Here is a 21,355-nt window from a genome sequence, read left to right on the forward strand (position 1 = left end):
AATGAATCGAATGAAATAATCTGTAAGTATTTCTGCTCCTCTTTCTCATTTCTAGAAAATAAAGTACCCCTGCTTGTTTAACTTATGACTTGTCTAAACATGTTGAAAGCATTGACTCTAAGGCATAACATTCAGACTCTGAAAGGGAACTGTGACAAGTTCAGTCAGAAGGGAAAAGAGGAATAATTTATAAAAGGTGCTGCAGATAATGATGCCAGCCAGTTATTTTAAAATGCATCCATCTCACCTTTTAATGAATTAGATTTGTCAACAGCAAATGTTTTATGCACCACTTCTAATAAAAGTGGCATGCTTGGAATGAGGTGCTTTGAGGTTGGCTTCTTCAAAGCCTTAGGAGTATCTTCAATTCAAAGATATTTTTTAAATAATAGATATTAAAAAGTATATTTAAATAATATTAAGGTTGTGACACAAACACCAAATGACAAAATTCCAGAGTTTCAAAGCAGACACTGACATGCCATCACTATATTCACACAGAAACTGCTTTTTAAATTAGGAGTGCAACAGACTCATTTGGGGATTGTGTGTCAATTTACCTTTAAATTCTCTTGTTGTTTTGGTTGGTGTCACAACCTTAATGTCAGCTTTTCGAATAGGTTTCTACGTTTCCTTTGGTTTGGGGTCATTAAAAAATGCATATGATAAATCTAAGAGGCAGAAATAGGTCACACTGAAGTGGAATTCCTTGCTTCTCTGCTGTTGAAAAACAGATTATACCTGCCTCATAAGTGGAAAAGTTAGCTCAGGCATTTTAGTAAAAATTTTTTTTTTTCCAGGAATTTGATTCAGGCCAGTATAGACTGAAATGACAAAACATGAGCTATTGATATAATTCTGTTCACGATCTGTTCTTCTTGTACCTCTCATCCTAACCCATCCCATCTTGTTGTTTATCACCTCTCTAGATGTTGAAAATCACAATTCCCACGCTTAATGTTTTTTTCACTAAACGTACCGGGTTAAGCTTTATGGTTATTTCATTTGAACAATCCTTTTTCAGTGTATGTGAGTATATGTAAAGCCTGCCTTAAAACTTCATGTGGCAGTCCTTTCTATAAAAGACTTCTATGCAGATTTTCTAGGGGAGAGGGCAAAATCTCATTTTTTTTTTTAAGTAACTTTTTACAGAAAGTAAAATGTAAAGTAAAATCTGGTATGTTGTATTGTGTGTTAAAAAATTTTCTATTACCCCTCCGCTCATTAAAGGGGCAACCAGGAGCATTCTGCCCGGAAAGAGCAAAAGGAAAGAGAGAGGAGGAAAACAGTCATCTATTCACCCACATTCCACTGTTTTCCTGGATTCTTAACTGTCAGAATCTCACAGCTCAGGTCTGCAGTGTCTATGCTGAAGCTAGATTTTTGTTTTGTTTTGTTTTCTGTTTTTAAGATTTTATTTATTTATTTGACAGAGAGAAAGAGACACACAGAGAGAGAGAGAGAGAGAGAGGGAGAGCGAGCGAGCTGAGGGGAGAGGGACAAGCAGGTTCCCTGTTGATCCTGGGATCATGACCTGAGTCGAAGGCAGATGCTTGGCCAACTGAGCACTCAGGCACCCCTATGCTGAATCTAGTTTTGATTTAGAAAAATAAACATATTAGAATCTGTCCCATAGTTGTCTTTTTCATCACCTCAGTTAGAGATACGAAAGAGTAAAAGAGAAGCAAATTACCTATTAATCTTTTCTTGCTGACTCAAAGATACTGACCAGGGGCGCCTGGGTGGCTCAGTGGGTTAGGCCGCTGCCTTTGGCTCGGGTCATGATCTCAGGGTCCTGGGATCGAGTCCCGCATCGGGCTCTCTGCTCAGCGAGGAGCCTGCTTCCCTCTCTCTCTCTCTTTCTGCCTGCCTCTCCATCTAATTGTGATTTCTCTCTGTCAAATAAATAAATAAAATCTTAAAAAAAAAAAAAAAAAAAAAAAAAAAAAAAAAAAAAAAAAAAGATACTGACCAACCTAAAATACCACTTAAGTCTCAACTCCTCCTTAATTGAACCACCAGGTTTTACCCTTCCTGGTTTTTAGCAGTGATTGAACAAACATTAATCTTTCTTTTCTAGTGTACTCCACTCCATTAACTCTATTTTCTGAGCAGTTTTGAATTTTAGAAATTTTTAATAGTTTTCATTTAGGATAATACTATGGAATTTTATCTTTACTTCTAGTCCTAACTTTACTTTTCCTACCCACTGGGCCCTCCCATATCACATCATTATTAAATCATCACAATTCTGACAAGTAATATTCTTTCTAAGCCCATCTTTAATAGTGAGAGGGAATTATGCTGCATCGTGTAGTGGTTTGAAATGTATACGTTTGTGAAGGTTTGGGCTAAATCCTTTAAACTCATTGAAACTATACCAGTGCCCTTGTTTGAACATCTTTCCCCCCCACCCCTCAGAATAACAAGTGGTCCTTTTTCTTTTTTAAGATTTTATTTTTAAGTAATCTCTACACCCTACACTGGGGCTCGAACTCACAACCCCAAGATCGAGAGTTGCATGCTCCACTAACGGAGCCAGCCACCCACCTATGAACAAATTTTTAAAAACATGACTATTGTTAATACTAATACTAGTTCTGATTTGGATTTGATACGAATGAACAGTTTTAAACAAAAATGGCTGTTTCTAAATTCAGAGGAAGCTATTCAAATAAATGAATTAGAACTCACTGTATACCTACAATATAAAAAAGTTTTCTGGCAGAGAAACGAAATATTCTTTTTAAATATTATAAGCCAAGCCAGCTTCATGCAAATTCATTTAGAGCAGTTTCAGATTTATATATTTAATAAAGCTAGGTAGTGGATCTAACTTACGTGTTTAATGTCCTTCAATGAACAGTGATGGTCTAGTGACTGTCTGAGAAAGAATGATGAAATTTTATTTAGTGTTTCTGCTGTATCAGTCAGTTCTACTTTCTAATGGGTTGCAGTATGTGCTTTTAATAGTTTTCTGTAATATTTTTTGAATGCTTTCTATATGCCGGCAACTATTTTACATGTATCTATGGATTATCTCATGTAATCCTCATAACGACACTTTAATGACCTTGCTATTTTATAGGTGTAGTAGAGGCTCACAAGAAGGTTGTAAAACTAGTAAGTAGGGCAGCTCGAAGTCACACACCAGCAGGGTGACTCCAGAGCTTACATACTAAACCCTCACTACTCAAAATGTGGTCCTTGGGCCACAGGGACCCATTACCTGGGAACTTGTTAGAAATGGAAAATCTCAAGCTCCACCCCAGACCTATTGAAAATCTACATTTTTAATAAGATTTCTAGGTTATTCGTTCATTGCATTTGAGAGCATGATTCTAAACCACTATGCTCTCCTGCCCTTATATACAGAATGAATTTTTTAAAAACTGATTTCTGGTTTTTTCTGCAGTGTAATGCTGAATTGTCATCTTTATACTATTTGGGGTATTCCTATCCTATATAAAGTATATTATAATGAAATCTGATAAGTATATATGAGCAGGGATCCTATGTAAACCCAAGTCACCTTAAAATCAGTTGTGTAAAGAATAGGAGGGGCATCTGGGTGGCTCATTTGGTTAGGTGTGCAACTTTTGAGTTTGGCTCAGGTCATGATCCCACAGTTGTGAGGTGGAGACCCATGTCAGGCTTCAGCTGGGCGTGAAGCCTGCTTAAGATTCTCTTTCTCTGTCTCTTGGAAGAAAGAAAGAAAGAGAGAGACAGAGAGAGCGAAAGAGAAAGAAAAAAAAAAAGCAAGCAGGGTGGGAAACCTTCCAGAGTGTAAACAGCAGGAAATCTTTCTCTCCACAAAGCAGCTAACTTCTTCAAGGGCTGAGACTTTCCTAAATTACTGTGTAGTACAGTGAGTACGAACTCTAGAGACTGGCTGCCTGTTTCAGCTCCTATTTCTAGTTTTTGGGACCTCAGGAAAGTTAAACAGCTCTCTGTACCTCAGCTTCATCACTGGGGAAATTAGGCCTACATGATACTTACTATACAGGATTACTGTCAATATGAAATGAGTAAGCCATGCAAAGGATCTAGAACAGAGTCTGATATGAGGCAAGTGAATAAACGTTAGCTTCTATACCTTACTGTTGTTAGCTATCATTTCTTTTTTTTTCTTTTTTTTTAAAGATTTTATTTTATTTATTTATTTATTTGACAGAGAGATTACAAGTAGGCAGAGAGGCAGGCAGAGAGAGAGAGGAGGAAGCAGGCTCCCTGCCGAGCAGAGAGCCGGATGCGGGACTCGATCCCAGGACCCTGAGATCATGACCTGAGCCGAAGGCAGCGGCTTAACCCACTGAGCCACCCAGGCGCCCCATATCATTTCTATCTTAAAATAGAATCATATCTCATACTTCTTGGTTATCAGTTGGTAAAAAATTAGCAAATATTCTTGTTAGCAGAACTCACCTCATAAAGGGGTATCTTTGCTGTTAAGAGCCCAAACCAAAAACTTCAGTATTTGTGTTTTTCTGAAAAATGTCTCACTGACTCATTTCCTGGCCTGTGAGTACTGCTAAATGCCATTTGATCGTGGTACTTAACCAGTTAAGTCCAGTGAAATCAATTCAAAATTATAATGAAATGTGTTAACATAATGAATTTTTAAATATATGTGCTTTTAAACTGAAAAAAGATAATGAGGATTATAAGCTCGTTTGGCTAGCCACTTGCATAATTAATACAGAAAAATTAAGTGGATAAAGAATGTTTATTTAAAGACAGTGCTCCAGTAGCTTCTTTGTTTCCTTCTGGGTGCATATAATTCTGAAATTAATCATTATAGTCTTTAGGGGAAGTACTCAGTTAACTTTTCAAGAGTATATCTAATGTGTGAAGTGAGATTGCATGTTCCTGGAAAGTAAGTGCTATTTTGAAAGCTTATTTGTGAAAGGCACTGAGATAAAAATAGTTGGTGAAAAGAATGCCCTGAGAAACTTCTAAATTGCCAATTCCAAGACCCACACGTAGAGAGTTCTCTTCACCAGGCCTGGGATGAGGCCCAGGTATTTGAATTTCTAACAGTGGGGAGGGTAGTTCTGCTTCAATTAGTCTTGAAGTAGACTTTGAGAAACACTGCACTAAAGACAAAGACATGAATTTGATGCAGTTTTTTTTCCATTTTCTTTATCTTCCTTGGTCTTTCTCCCTACTCTCTGTTAGTGGTCCCATGCCAGTTCCTAAAAAAACAATTTTTTTTTTACCCTTTCTCAAAAACATCTCTTCCAGATTTATTCATCATGTCTTTGCAGATGGTTCTATATAATGATCACGAGGGTCTCTTAAGCCAAAATGCAGGTGCTTACATCAAGTTAGAGTCTGTGGGTGCATTAAAAAATAAAGAAGAAAAAAAAGGAATATAGTAGAGTAGGAAATATCAAAGCTAGCATTAAGGGTAAGCAATGTTTCATGAAACTTTCAAGATAGGTGTGTACACACGTACATGAGATTAGAATGCACTTTTTAACCATGGGTCATAGTCTAAAAATTTTGAAAGATACTTTTTGAATTCTGGGCCGTTGACTTCAGTGTGACATTAGGAGCTATGTTTTCTCATGCATTCCCCTTATATATTGCCTCCATCTCTATCCCAGACATTTCCATTTGTATAATACACTCAAAATCATCTGTGTAAAACTATATTTGCTATGCCGTCCTATCACCATTTAACTCCTATATTTAAAAAAAAAAATCTATTTGTAACTGTCATCCAGATGAGACTTTCAGAATTTCCTTTGTAATAATTAGCTCTTTTTACGTAAACTGTCATGTAGCCTCATCTCACTACCCTGTTCTGTCCTTAGGCCCTAACCAACAAAAAAGTTTACGGGGACTGAACTAATAACCCACTCCTCAGCTAGCTTCTGTAAGGCTAGCGTGGACATGCACTGAATGATATCTCTAACAGTCTCAGCAAGACTGTTAGGAGCCTCTGACCACAAGCATGCCCTGCTCTGTGTGACACCCATCTCGCTTTCTTAGCCACTGTCATAATTGGTCTTTTCCTCCACTGAGTTTTACTGCCCAGGAAGACCCCTCACCTTGGTTTCACTCTTTGCCAGCTTCTTTTTTTTTTTTTAATTTTTTATTTTTTATAAATATATATTTTTATCCCCAGGGATACAGGTCTGTGAATCACCAGGTTTACACATTTCACAGCACTCACCAAAACACATACCCTCCCCAATGTCCATAATCCCACCCCCTTCTCCCAACCTCCCTCCCCCCAGCAACCCTCAGTTTGTTTTGTAAGATTAAGAGTCACTTATGGTTTGTCTCCCTCCCAATTCCATCTTGTTTCATTGATTCTTCTTCTACCCACTTAAGCCCCCATGTTGCATCACCACTTCCTCATATCAGGGAGATCATATGATAGTTGTCTTTCTCTGCTTGACTTATTTCGCTAAGCATGATACGCTCTAGTTCCATCCATGTTGTCACAAATGGCAAGATTTCATTTCTTTTGATGGCTGCATAGTATTCCATTGTGTATATATACCACATCTTCTTGATCCATTCATCCGTTGATGGACATCTAGGTTCTTTCCATAGTTTGGCTATTGTGGACATTGCTGCTATAAACATTCGGGTGCACGTGCCCCTTTGGATCACTACGTTTGTATCTTTAGGGTAAATACCCAGTAGTGCAATTGCTGGGTCATAGGGCAGTTCTATTTTCAACATTTTGAGGAACCTCCATGCTGTTTTCCAGAGTGGCTGCACCAGCTTGCATTCTTTGCCAGCTTCTAATGACACATCCACAAGTTACCTTTCTCTTAGGGTGCTTTATAATTTTCAAAGTGTCCTATTTGGTTTCTCTGATCACCTGGGTTTAAAATCAAAGCTTATTTACACTGGGATTTGTAACACCTGCCTGGTTTTCTTTCAGCTATAATTGCCTTTTTCATTCAATAATCCCTAGCTATGTATATTCTGGAAAGTCATTTCAAAAGTCATCTTCTTTACTTGTGGCTCATCCTCCCTATTCTTCATCACCTTCATGTGGATTAATTCACTGTCCTGATTGATCTTCCTACCTCTGTTATCTCAAACCTTCTTAACACTCGATTTGAAAATCATTTTTACAACATTAGTTGGTATTGCCTTAGTAAAACAAACACCAAAACCAAAAACTCTGACTCACTGTTTTGAATAGGATAAAATTCAAATATTTTCTTTCTAGGGGGAAAAAAGGCTTTAGCACACCTCTTCAGTTTTTTGTTTGTTTGTTTGTTTTAAATAATCCATAGCATACCTCTTCAGTTTTTTTGTTTGTTTTAAATAAGCTCTAAGCCCAACATTATGTTTGAATTCATAACCTTGAGATCAAGAGTTGCATGCTGTATGGACTGAGCCAGCTAAGTGCCCCATATGTCTTCAGTTTTCTCTTTCACTATTTTTATCCATGAGTTTTCTGCTCTGCCTCCCGCAAATAATCCCATTTATGTTCTAGAGATGTTCTCATCATTTTCCTTACCATGGCCCGCCATTGGTGGTGGTTCATAAACCTGGAGCTGGTAGCTGTGGCTGGGGTTTAAGAGTGGGATCCCGGTGCATACAAAGAAATCTCAAGATGGAGATGTAATTGTATAGTGGTATTAAGCAACTTAGTAAGAGCCCAGTTGTGAAGAGGAGAGACATAAGCAGGAGCCAAACTCATTCACTTCTCAAGTTACTATCCGGCCGAGGCTACCCATGTCCTTTCTTCACTACTTGTTGGATCATTCCCAGAATAGCAGAGGGCTTGAACCTATGTAGAGTGAGAGATTAAATGTCTTCAACTGTAGGGCCTGTAAGGCTATGAATTTTGTAGATCACTGGGCTCCTCCCTTTAGGAACGCTTTCCTCTTCCTTTTTCTGGGTGGCTTGCCGTCTTGATTTCCTCTGCCTTGAAGGAAGTTCCCATTGCAGGATTCTAGGTCATTCGTTACTTGTACCACTCAGTGGATACTAAATTAGTTGAGGTCTTATAGTATTTTTTATATTTGTTTTTGCCTTTTGTGTAAAAATTAAGACATGTTCATTATACTAAGTTCAAATAAATATAGGAAGTTATTAAGAGTAAAAATTTCCTTTTTTCGTGTGCCATTTTAGTTCACTGCCCACAGATTAGCACTAATAGTTTGTTAAATTTCCTTCCTGATATTTTGGGTTGGTTTGTTTGTTTCAAAAATATTTTACTGTGTCATGGTGTGTATAAAGTTCTATAACCTATTTTTTTTAATGAAATAATACAGCTCTCTGGTAATATTTTCATGTCATGCCAAAGAGGGCTGGATTACCATTTTTATGTATACATGAGGTCCATTTTATTTATATTATATTTTTATTTGAAATACCATGTATTCTGATATCATATCATATATCCAGTTTGCCCAAAATAGTATCATTTTCTGCCTTTTGTCATATTTCATCCGGCTTAGCATTTCTCTCAGATTTATCATTTTTTAATTTTTATTTTTTAAAGATTTTATTTATTTGAGAGAGAGAGAGCGGGAGTGAGCAACAGCGGGGGAAGAGAGAAGGGGAAGCAGACTCCTTGCTGAGGAGGGACCCTGATGAGGGGCATTGAATTTCCTTTGACTTGCTGAAATGAATTAATGTGTAACTCACACAGTGGGGCTATAATAACATCATTGATCACATGAAAATAAGATGTCTATCTGTTGAAGAATCAACATCTCTTGCACAGTCATATTTTAAGAGTGTGCCTGAAAAAGCTACCTTTAATACTTAGGTGCAAAAGGTACATTTGTGTACCACTCTGTGAAACTTTACTTTTCACTTAGATCCGGTGGCTGTTCTAAATTTATTTCTCTCATTTACAATTATGAGTTTTCTTGTTCATATATAAAAGGTGAATCAATAGCCGTTAATGTATTGGCTCCATTAATAGAACTTTTCAGCAGTTAGATAGTGCCAGTTTTACATCAGTATCCTTGGATACTTCTAATGAAAAAGGAATTAATTCCAATAATGGTTCAAGTTTCATGTCTAATTCATGGAATCAGTGTAAAACATTTAAAAGTTTATTTTGTAAAAGATTAAGTACTTGGCATTATTATGGATACTATTATAAATTGAATTCCAAACTGCAATATGATAAATTTTTTAGTCTTGGTGATATTAAAAATATCTTGTGATGGAACATAACGTCATAAAAATTTTTAAATAGAACCTGTGAAGAGAATTCACTTGAAATATGTTGTGATGACATGATAATTTGTAATTACACCCCCCAAATCTGCAAAATCTACCAATTTAACTAGGAGATGTGCTTGTCAAAAAGTATAAATGTTTATATGAACATAAGATTTATATGTACATAAAATTTATGTACATAAGATAACCAGCCTTAACTTTTTATGATTAGACTGCTTTTGAAGAAAACAGAAATAACTTAAGCATGGTAGTATATACTTTTTCTTTTTTTTCGATTTTAGAAATGCTTGAAACGTTAAAGAATTACTGTACTTTAAAATTGACTTTAAGTACCTATTATGATATTAAATATTCTTTTTTTTCTTAGGATTTTATTTATTTATTTATTTGAGAGAGAGAGAGCATGAAACAGTGTGCAGAGACAGTGTGCACAGGCAGGGGAAAGGGCAGAGGAAGAGGGAGAAGCAGACTCCCCATTGAGTAGGAAGCCCCACATGGGGCTCCATCCCGGGACCTTGGGATCATGACCTGAGCCAAAGACAGACACTTAACCAACTGAGCCACTCAGGTGCCCAGTATTAAATACTCTTGTAAAATTATTCTCAATTTTTTTGTGTGTTAATGTCTTCAAAATCGGTTAGAAATCTTTAATGAAAGTGTTGAACAAATGGTGGGGGAAAAAAATCATTTTATGTGAAGCATTTAGGGAATTGTTGAAAACAAAGCTCACATATAGGAAGACCTTGAAATGTATCCCCATGAAATTAAAGGAGAAACTGAACAAATTAAATGATGAGAACTCAAAGGATGTACAAGATTTATTTGTTTTTCTTTTATTTTTTATTATTTTTTTAAAGATTTTTATTTGTTCATTTGACAGAGAGAGACACAGTGAGAGTGGGAACACAAGCATGAGGAGTAGGCCTCGATCCCAGGACTCTGGGATCATGACCTGAGCCAAAGGCTGAGGCTTAACAACTGAGCCACCCAGGTGCCCCATGTATAAGATTTAGTTGTAGAATTCCATAATTGTGTTTTGAAATACATAGACTTATGAGAAAAATCTCTTCATGAAACTTACATTTTTAAAAATTATATAAATTGATATTCTAGTTCAGAGTAAAGTTGAACTGGGAAGTCCTATAATTCTGTAGCATCTAAATTTAGCAAAACATTAAAAAATAACCATAAATATTTGATGAGGATTTTTTTTTAATTTCAGAAATTTAATTTATGGGTATTTGAGATTTTTTTTTTTAATTATTTGTCCAAAAAAGTCACTCTGCCTGGAGATAAAAAAACCAAAAACTAGTACTTTTAAGAATATTTGGGTTAAATACTCATATACTGTATTATTAAAATTGAGGATATTCTTCATTTAGCAAAATTTGCTGTGTACTTAATAAATTCACCAGGTAACTTAACACCTGAGGAAGACGATATATAGGTATCAACAATTTACTGTGTCTAAACAATTTACTGTATATAGGTATCTAAAATTTCCTTGCCCTTGGGGTGCCTGGGTGGCTCAGTTGGTTAAGCAACCAACTTTTAGTTTTGGCTAGGTCATGATCTTGGCATCCTGAGATTGAGACCCTGTGGTGTTCTGCACTCTGTGGGGAGTCTGCTTGAGAATATTCTATATCTCCCCTGCCCCTCCCCTCACTTGCCTGCTTGTGCTCTCTTGCTCTCTCTCAAATAAATCTTTAAAAAAAAAAGTCAATGTCACCATAAAAAAAAAGAGAGAGAGATTTACTAACCTTGAAGTGCAATTTGAAAAAATACAAAAATAATACAATTATAAAAAAGTACTTTCCTCAGAAAAATATCTTTAACAGATACAACTAAGAAATTGTTTAAAGTGTATGAAAATGAGGGATGCCTGGGTGGCTCAGTCAACTAAGCATCCAATTCTTGATTTCCACTCAGGTTATGATATTATGATCTCAGGCTAATGAGATCAAAACCCAAGTCCGGCTCCTTGCTCAGCCAAGAGTCTGCTTGAGATTGTCTGTCTCTCCCTCTCTCCCCTCCCCCCCAGTATGTGTGCTCACTCTGTCTCTCTTTCTCTAAAATAAATAAATATTTTTAAAAAGTATATGAAAATGAATCTGTGTATACTTTTAATATTGAAAGAATATAGGCTTTTTACTTTAGTGAGCACAGCTATAAGAATTTTTTGAAAGTAAGTTATTTTTGAAAATTGTTTTTAAATATTATGTAGGTCCACAGATAAAATAAAACCATTTAACTGGTTAATAAGATTTGAAAAATGATATAATTTTAGTTCCTTTCACTAATTGTTTTATTCTAAATCACATCTTGGTTTGGGTGATCCCCTCTACAAATTAATTCCTTCTTCTGATTTTTCTTTCTCTTGAGAATATGACTTTTCTCCCAGTCCTGTAGACTTAAAATCTTGCTGTGAACACTGACTCCTGTCTCTGTTTTACAAAGATTTGTCTAGTGATAGGATAGAAAATGAAGTAGAAGGAGATGATGGAGTTTGAAACTACACAGGAGCAGTAGGAAATGGATGATGAGAGATAACAGAAAAAACTGATCATTTGGCTGTGCACTTAGTGAGAGAAAGTTAGAATGTGGAAGACGACTCCCATTCAGTGACATGAATACCTGAGTTGCTAGTGGTGTCATAGGGACCTCAAGGAAGAAAGGAAGTTTCAGAGGGCAGATGATAAGATTTTCTGGGGTCATGTTGAGTTTGAGGTACCTGTGGAACATCCAAGAGAGTTACCCAGTATGGAGTTGGACGGTTAGAACAGCTGCTCCAGCATACACATTGTAGCAGAAGACGTGGATGTGGGTTAATCTGTCCAGTACAAAGACCAACAGGAAGAGAAAGAGAGAGGAGCTGGTAAAGAATACAGCTGTGTTGTCCAAGATAGAGTTGGGGGAGAAACAGAGCTCTAATAATCAGTGGATTAGCTGTAGGAGGAATTTAGGCCTTGCTAAGACAGGAAAAGTTCCCAGAAATAGTTTATCATTTGAAACTTTCAGACTTAAATTTAACAAACTTCTAAGATAAAAGTCTTTCATATAGTTGTATAGTTGTATACTCTAACTTTTATTTTAATACTTTTCGACAAACTCAGTATCTTTTTTTTTTAAAATATTTTATTTATTCATTTGAGAGAGAGACAGTGAGAGAGAGAGAGCATGAGCGAGGAGAAGGTCAGAGGGAGAAGCAGACTCCCCATGGAGCTGGGAGCCCGATGCGGGACTCGATTCCGGGACTCCGGGATCATGACCTGAGCCGAAGGCAGTCGTCCAACCAACTGAGCCACCCAGGCGTCCCAAACTCAGTATCTTTATTTATTTTTACTGTGACTTTTTTAAAAGTTTTATTTTGTACAAGGACATCTTGATTAGTTTAGAGTGGACTTTTTAATGTCTTGCCAAGAACATCAGTTTTATTAAATAATTTGATACATAGACCTGTTCTAGAAATTTAAATATTCACCAAGTCAGCCCAAAACAATTTAAAAAAATCTCTTTTTATTTTATTCTTAGAACCTGTTTTTCAATGTAATCCATAGACAAAATTTTAACTTTCTTACATTTTATTTTTACTTACTAGCTTTTTCTTTTTAAAATTGTATCAAGAATATATTCTGGGGGTGACTGTCTGGCTCTGTCAGTGGAACGCATGATGCTTGATCTTACGGTTGTGAGTTCAACCCTCACATTGGGTATGGAGCCTACTAGAAAAAAAAATGTATTCTGTATGTATACACTTTATTTAAAGATTAAACCATCTAATTTAAGTAGTTTTCCTCCTGTAATATATGCCTCATTATATCTTACATGTTCATTTTGATCCTTCAGCTTTGGTATATGATTTCTCTTTTAGTAGAAAAATGCTGGGTTCTTTCATCACAATTACAGTCATTGGTCTGATAATCCTGTGAGTCAATCTACACAAAACAAGAAGCTCACATCAAACTCCTGGCAGGTTTAGTTAAAATTAAAATGCATGCTCAACTGTAGAGATTGTCAAGTGTGGAAATAATATTTGTCCAGCTGGACAGCTTTCTTTTGTAGTTGCTAAATGAAAGTTGAGATTCTGTCTGCTCTTTGAAAGCTTCTGTGTCATGAAGGTAATTTGGACTGTTTGTGGTTTGACAGGGATTATTAAAATCAGATGAACTGAAGGGAAGCAAGTATGAGAAAGCAAAATTGACACTGACACTCTCTATTATTTGCAGCTTGGATCATGATGACTATGTTGATATGATAGATTCACTGTTGAGATACGTTAAGCAGCAAATAAAGTAAAAAGCAAGTATAGTGATGGATTTTCTGATTTAACATGAAGAAATCCTATATTTATTTTCACTGATTGCTTTTTAAATAGATTTTCAGGTCACTTGATATGAATTTGCCTTAACCGACAACAAATTTTCTTTCTATTAAACTATAGAATTTAAAAATATACTGCAAAGACAATAAAACAGAAGATTAAATATTAGAGAAATAGATCACATGATTAAAATAATAGAATTTTAAAATTAGAAGGGTCCCTAAAGATAATTTTCATCTAATTTCTTTTTTTGTGTGTACATGGAAACTAGAAAGAGTATCACATTTAAATATTATTTGATAGCTTAAATGTTGAATCTTAATTTTTCAATAGTATATTTTCTTACCTCTTCACAATTTTTTAAAAAATAGCTTAATTGTTGAGAAGCATTTAAAAATGTTTAAGCCACCATGGTAGGTAACTTTTTTGTTTAAAGATCATAAACAAATTATGTTATACTTATATGTGGCCTATAAATAATACTAGTGGCCTATAAATAATACTATGGACACTGATGAAGTAAATACCTCCCATAAATATAATTTTTTACTGAAAATGTCCTTGGTAGAGGGAGCTACAGCTAGGACGCTATTTCAAGTTGTTAATCAAGGACTATTATGGCAGAAAAATATATTTAAATATGAAGAACTATATATGTAAACAAAGTAAAAAGCCTGGAGTTGTCTTATGCATTGTGGAAACCTTCAGTGGTATTTAAGCCAGGTAGTGAAATGATCCAGTTTCATTCATAAGACAAGAAGTTCAATGCTGATATGCACATTGGACACAAACTCTGTGTCCTACAGTTCAGTTTAATTCAATTCTGACACTATCTGTAGCTAACACAGACCCCACAAGTTAATGGCTCTGTCCCACAAGACTGCCCCACATTACATGAGAGCCTCAAACGGCATCTCCAGGGGATGTCCACTTGTTCCCCGCTAACTACAGAGTTGAGGGTCCCACAGCCCCTTACTCAGGTTCAGTAAGTCATTAGAATGACTCACAGAACTCAAAAAAGTGCTGTAGTTCTGGTTACAATATTTTTATAAAGGATACAATTCAGGAAGGGCCAAATGGAAGAGATTCTTAGACAAAGTGAGGTGGGAGGTACGGGGAGACAAAGGAGCAATAACCAAATATGTATTTCTTATTAAACCATGAGGTGTGAGTCTTGGGTGCCAGATAGGAGGTTTTCCCCCTTTTTTTTTTCAGCAAAAGATAATGTCAGATTTAAGATACTGGATCCACACAGAAGAAGAAATCAAATTGAGAGCATTTGGTTACCATTTAATATATTAGGGAAGAGAAAGGGTCAAAAAATTTGGTGATCATTTGAGACAGAAGTCAGCAAACTTTTTCTCTTAAGGGCCAGATAGTAAATATTTTAGGGTTTATGGACTGCATTTGGCCACGGTGGCATATTCTTTTTAATTCTTTTTAATTTTACAACTCTTTAGAAATGTAAAGACCATTCATAGTTTGCTGGCCATAGAAAACACAGACAGTGCTATACTCTACTGACACCTAATTGAAGTTAGTAAGGCAAGGAAGAGGAGAGAGATTAGGGGAGGCAGTGACCCTGTAATATAGGAAGAGAACCCAGTTTACAGAAAGGATTTTATATTAAATTTTGGACTTGTTGTGTTCAAAGGACCTTTGAAACAGCAATATGCCTCACAAATGTTTGGAATTATGTGTTAAGGTTTTGGAGGAAGAGCTAGATTAGTGATATAGACTTTAAATTTTCAGCATAGGGAAAATAGATGGATGAGGTTAATCAATTTAAAAAAATGTAGAATAAGAAGATTCCAGCCTGAAATGAACTGGAAGAGAAAAGGAGGAAAACTTTCTGTATTTTCTTTCCCATGTCAGACAAGGGGAGTAAGGATATATGGGAAGAATTCAGCCTGAGAAATAATAGGAATAGAGTTTTTGAGATTTGAGAAGGACAAAATCCAAATAAATAAAAGTAAAACAGAATATCTAAAAATTAAAATACTTTAGAAAAAAACAAAATCTACTCTGGTTAAATTAAAAAGAAACAGTAGCTTTGAAAGAAGAATGTTTAGGGAAAGTAGTTAAAATGAGAAGCAGATTCTAGAGAGAACTCTAGAGAGAACTCACACAAAACTAGTTAATTAAGTTAATTAGGTTAATTTAAGCAAAGAAAAAAACAGTGGCTCTTGTTCAGTGGAATAGGAAGATTTATTGTGTGTCTCTGACAGAATCAAACCAAAAATACCCCTCAAAACAACTATATGAACTTTTAATCTCAGAAGGAAAGGAGTGGGCAATTATAGGCCCTCAGGAAAAAATCCATGTACTTTCTCTTGGGAGGCTGGATTTAACTTGGTTGGTATACCACTAAGTGGTTCCCTGTTCCACCCTTCATTCTAAATTTCAGGATTTCTTTGCATCTGATGGTTCAATTTGGGTCAGATGTCTAATCTTGGATAATTAGTTATGACAGGAAAGCTGGATCCTCTAGCATAAAAATTGACCACCATTGTATATCCCTGAATTGTCTATCAGATTATAAAGAGAAACTTGAGCTGGACAGCTACCTAAATTGGGAACTCCTACCAGGAGCCTGTGAGTTAATGTGTAAGGGACAAGAAAGGTACTAGGAAGCCGTAATACTTAGGAAGATTGGCAAGAGAGGAATGTCAAGAAAGGAGTAGCTGTCTGTACCAAATAGTGCAGAGATTAAGTATGACAGGAATGGAAAAATATTTTGTCACTTTCAGTGCAAGGATAGAGGCAGAAACCAGATTGTTCTGAATTGAGAAGTAAATAAGAGAGGAGATAAAAGTTGAAGAAATATGGACTACTGTTTGCAGATGTTGGGTTATGAATAGAAGGAGGTTCTAGGGAAGGTTTTGTTGGTTTCTAAAAAGCAAGAAACAAACATGTTTATAGGCAGATGAAGGGGATATTGATGACACAGGACTAGTTAGTGAATATACTAGTAATACTATTAATATTATTAACAGCATTTTAGGAGAAATTCTTAAATCCTTGGAACATACTTTAAGACCTACATTCTTTTGAAGAACCAATTTAAATACAAAGTACATACTAAGTTTAAATCATTCTTACCTAGTTATTCAAAGAAAATTTCTTAAAAATGTAATCAACACATCTTATAAGCTGTATTTATTATTTCTAGTTGATATGCAGTACAGTTCCTTTTTAAAAATACTCCATAACTTAAACTTTCTACTGTACTACTTTCCAAATTAATAAGGTTTTTACTCTGCCTGGAAATTCATTAGTTAATCCTTAACCCCATGATTTTTGACTATCTTTAGATCTAATCTAAAAATATATAATAATTTTATGACTTTTAATTGATGTGAAATGTGTGAGTGCTAAGTTATAAAAGAATGTTGAATTAAAATTTGGTTTCACATTATCTTGGTTTCACTGTTGGATTAAAGCAAGAGATGGCTAGGATTGCATATTAAAGATTATAGAGTTAATAAATAAAAATATTTTCTAGAAAGAGAAGTGCATTGAAAAATAAAGTAGTGTCAGGTTTGTGGGTAAAACATATGACAATTAATTCTGTTTGCTTGTCAAGCTACAATAAGTGTATTCTGACTGATCCTGTCAATTTCTACCTCATACATACACATTTAAATTACTTACCGAGGAGTTACAGAGGGGATTTTAATAGCCATAACATGTTAATATGCTTACTTATTGGATGTATATTAACAGTCCCACTCATACAACTAAAATAATCAGAATTTCCACAATTATTAATAGAAAGCACACCAGTCTGTGGTAGGAATCCTAACACATAGATGAGAGTTGAGAAAATAAAGAAAAGAATATCAAGTTCTATATTTCCTAATATAAGACTTTAATGCATAGGTATTTTAGATGACTATCAACAAATTGAGAGCCTTTTGGGTTGTATCTTAGTCTTTGGAGAGGCTAAAACATTAAAATTTCAACTTCTAGTAATTGATGAAAAGAAATAAATTTTGGTGACTTTGAAATACCACAGGGACAAGATATTGCCTTAAAAAATTTATTTTGGGGAGCACCTGGGTGGCTCAGTGGGTTAAAGCCTCTGCCTTCAGCAGAGTCCTGGGATCGAGCCCTGCATCAAGCCCCACATCGGGCTCTCTGCTCAGCAGGGAGCCTGCCTTCCCCCTCTCTCTCTGCCTGCCTCTCTGCCTACTTGTGATTTCTGTCTGTCAAATAAATTTTTAAAAATTTTTTAAAAATTAAAAAAAATTTATTTTTGGAAATTGGTTTCATAATGAAGGAGATTTATAATGGTCCTAGGGAAAGCTGTCAATTACATATGGTGATAAATAAGTCAATACATATAAGATGTAAAATAATGATTTTTTTTTTTTTTTAAGTACAAGTCTATGCAGGGGGCGGTTTATAGCATTGGGATTAAGGAAACCATTTGAAACAGTTGCAATCCCAGTTTTGCCACTTCCTATGCAAGTAATCTTGGGCAACTCAAAGAAAACTTTCTGTGCCTACGTTTGTACATCTTTCATGTGGAGAATATAATAGTACCTATCCCATAGAATTATGGTAAGAATCAAAATTGTTCATACATATAAAGTACTTAGAACAGTCTATGGTCCATAAAAATCCTATGTAAAAGTTAGCTGTAATTATCATTAAAATCACTATTTAGCCACCATACCTTTAATCCATGTCTCAATAAGTGAATACACTGATGAAATTTTTAAGACCTAGGGAAAATTATGATACTGATTTTTAGCAAATTTATAATATTTATGATAATGACAGGACTTTGTGAATGATTCAGAACTACTTTGTGACTAGGTATGGATGGAAAAGTAAAAATGAGCCAGACTAGAGGGGAAAAAAATGGACAAAATTTGTTTTCAGTCTGCTTTTTTTTTCTTTCTTCAAACCAGCAACTCAAATCAAACCAGCAATAATAATACAAAGAATTTTTTTTTAAAGATTTTATTTATTTATTTGACAGAGAGAGGTCACAAGTAGGCAGAGAGGCAGGCAGAGAGAGAGAGAGGAGGAAGCAGGCTCCCAAAGAATTTTTTAAAAATACAAAAAATAATAGGTCAGGGATACGTGATGTCTGTGAAGGTGTGATTCCCTACTGTCATCCTGTTCCTTGTGGAGGCATAATACCCAAAGTCAGCTGGTCTTTTACATCTTCTGTTAAGTGAAGAGTATGCCAAGTTAAGGGAGCTCAGAAACTTGGGCTAGCTGCTTCTTAGAATATTTTAGAAATCTGGGGGCTTGGGGGGAAACATCAGTATGGGCATCTACCTATTACTTGCTGCCTCACATTTCTTCTTTTCACATCTTATTTCTTGCTGAGCTATAGATTCAATGTAAGCTTTTCATGTAACAGTCCTGGGGAAGAGAAAAGGAAATAATTAAAATTTGCTCTGAGTGCATGACACAGGAAGAATGATATTATTAATGATTGAAATAGTCCATTGGAAGAGTTAATTTGAGGGGGGTATTCAGAAATATGTCCTCCTCCTGCCATTCCTTATAGAATACAGAAAAGTTATAGCTAGAAGAAACCTCAGAGCCTAATAAATCCATCCATCTCTTTATAAATGAGGAATGTGAGCTCTGTCTCTCTTGAGAGATCAAGTGATTTAAAGTCACATTAACGGAGCTAGGATCAGAACTCAAATCTATTGATTCTTGATTCAGTAGTGTTTAGAGTTAAATGTGTTTTAGTATCATGGAACATTTTGAAACTTGTTTAGTTAAATGTGGAACAGAAATTTTTAATTAATTAAAACATTTCCTTACCATGCTCTTTAAACATGTTTATTTAGGCTAGACAGTAGGACTTAAGGTAAACTAGAGCTGGTGGACAGATTAAGTCCACAGTTTGTGCATAGGTCTGAAAAGGCATGTGACCTTCCTTTCTGGGCTTTTTCATGGAGGAGAAGTCACGTGGTCCTAATGTTTCCCCTTTACTAATTCATTTGCAGTGTAGATTTTTTCCCAATGGTTGGTCTGTCTATCTTTTTTCACTTTTTCTAAGTGTATAGATGATTAAGAGAAAGCATACATTTGGTTGGTTATAAGAAACATGGCATTCTAGATATTTATTATTGAAGACACGAAAAAAAAAAGATAAAATGAGGATTCTAATCATTATATGTGTTTAAATAATGAAAAAGAGACCCTAGGTTAGAAAGGTATCATTTTAAAATATGTTAAAAGACAAGTGATATTCCAAAATTACTTTTGTGGGCTTTCTTTGGATCACATGAGGTTTGACTTTTTTTTATTGCTTTATTTTAATGTTTTCTGGCTGTGCTTATAATATGTACATATTTTATTATAGTCACTGTTCTTAGGAATTTATAACTCAACTGTTATAATTTGCCTGTGGCTGAAACTTGATCTACAGATGTTTGGCTTAGATATAATTCTTCAAACATTACTCTTTTTTAAAAGGCAATAATTAATATTAGATTGGCTATTAATATTTGTTTGAAATATTAAGCACTGTTTTTTTTTAATCTTATATTTTAAATGGTCAGAAACATTACAGGAGAATGAACATTTAAAAATAGTACTGTGGAATGATAATTTCAAAAACAAAGTTACTGTACTTTAAATAAAGTTTCAACTCCCATTTTTGGTTGATTACGGATTAGGATAAGAGACTTCATTCATTATGACAACAGGATAATAGTAGTACAGAAACATAATCAGAATGTGAAGCTCAATCTTGACCCACAACTCCATAGCCACTTCCTTCCTCCCTCCAAATTTTCTGAAGGTTTTTCTGCATTTCCGACGTACCACTGAGATAATTGTCAAGTTACGTTAGTCCCTTAATTATTCACTTTTTTTGTTGTGAAGGTCATAGTTATTTTTACTTAGAGAATAACAGTGCTCTTTCTACTGGCTCCTTTTTTATTGCCTTATTTTTCTTTACTGCCTCTACTCCTTTAGAGGAGACACTATCCAATCTCCCTCTTTTCTTTCTTCCTCCCTGCCCCCCTCACGATGCCCAGGCACAGTGTCACAACCTATGCCCATGGAGTGCATGGAAGGAAGTGAGAGGACTAGTGCCTGTACTCATTCCCATTCAGTGTGTGCTTTTTGTCACCACAATCCTGCAGGGATCACTGCCATTCTGTTCTACCACTTAAAAGTTCAAACTTTTTTCAAACTTCAAAAAGTTTTGAACTTAAAAGTTCAAACTTGAGCATTACTTACCACAGCCTACTTTCCCCTTTTAATTTATTTCTCTTGTTGGTCCTGTGAATCTCTCTTCATTCTGGTTAATTTCCTCTGCCTGTACTCATTCCCATTCAGTGTGTGCTTTTTGTCACCACAATCCTGCAGGGATCACTGCCATTCTGTTCTACCACTTAAAAGTTCAAACTTTTTTCAAACTTCAAAAAGTTTTGAACTTAAAAGTTCAAACTTGAGCATTACTTACCACAGCCTACTTTCCCCTTTTAATTTATTTCTCTTGTTGGTCCTGTGAATCTCTCTTCATTCTGGTTAATTTCCTCATCCTATTCTGTTTTGCCCATGAGGTTTTCTCTTATTCTATCACACAGAATTTTAAACCTGCTGCCTCTTTACCTCTTTACTTTTCTATTGTCCTTCATCACCTTAGAACGGTATCTTAAATACAGAAACATCACAGGTGGATGCTAGTCATGTGAAAGCTCTGAACCATCCTCATTCTGGTACCCTGTTGTTGTCAAATGGCATTCCCTTAATGTATTCGTTGTATTTATTGATTAACTTCTCTACTGAGGTTAGACAGAGAAAATCACACAACTGTGTATATTGGGTATCCTTCAAAATCATGTCCCGAACCCCATCTGAATGCTCAAC

At 35.4% G+C, this 21,355-nt stretch overlaps 1 protein-coding gene across 3 annotated transcripts in view; it reads left to right on the top strand.

The window, feature by feature from the left end:
- KIAA0825 (KIAA0825 ortholog) overlaps nt 1–21,355 on the top strand; it is a 410,770-nt gene that overhangs the window by 30,100 nt on the left and 359,315 nt on the right. The window lies entirely within an intron of this gene.

The sequence above is a fragment of the Mustela putorius genome, unplaced genomic scaffold (assembly GCF_011764305.1).
Source record: "Mustela putorius furo isolate JIRA1106 unplaced genomic scaffold, ASM1176430v1.1 tig00537350_pilon_pilon_pilon, whole genome shotgun sequence".
In the NCBI taxonomy this organism is placed as follows: domain Eukaryota; kingdom Metazoa; phylum Chordata; class Mammalia; order Carnivora; family Mustelidae; genus Mustela; species Mustela putorius.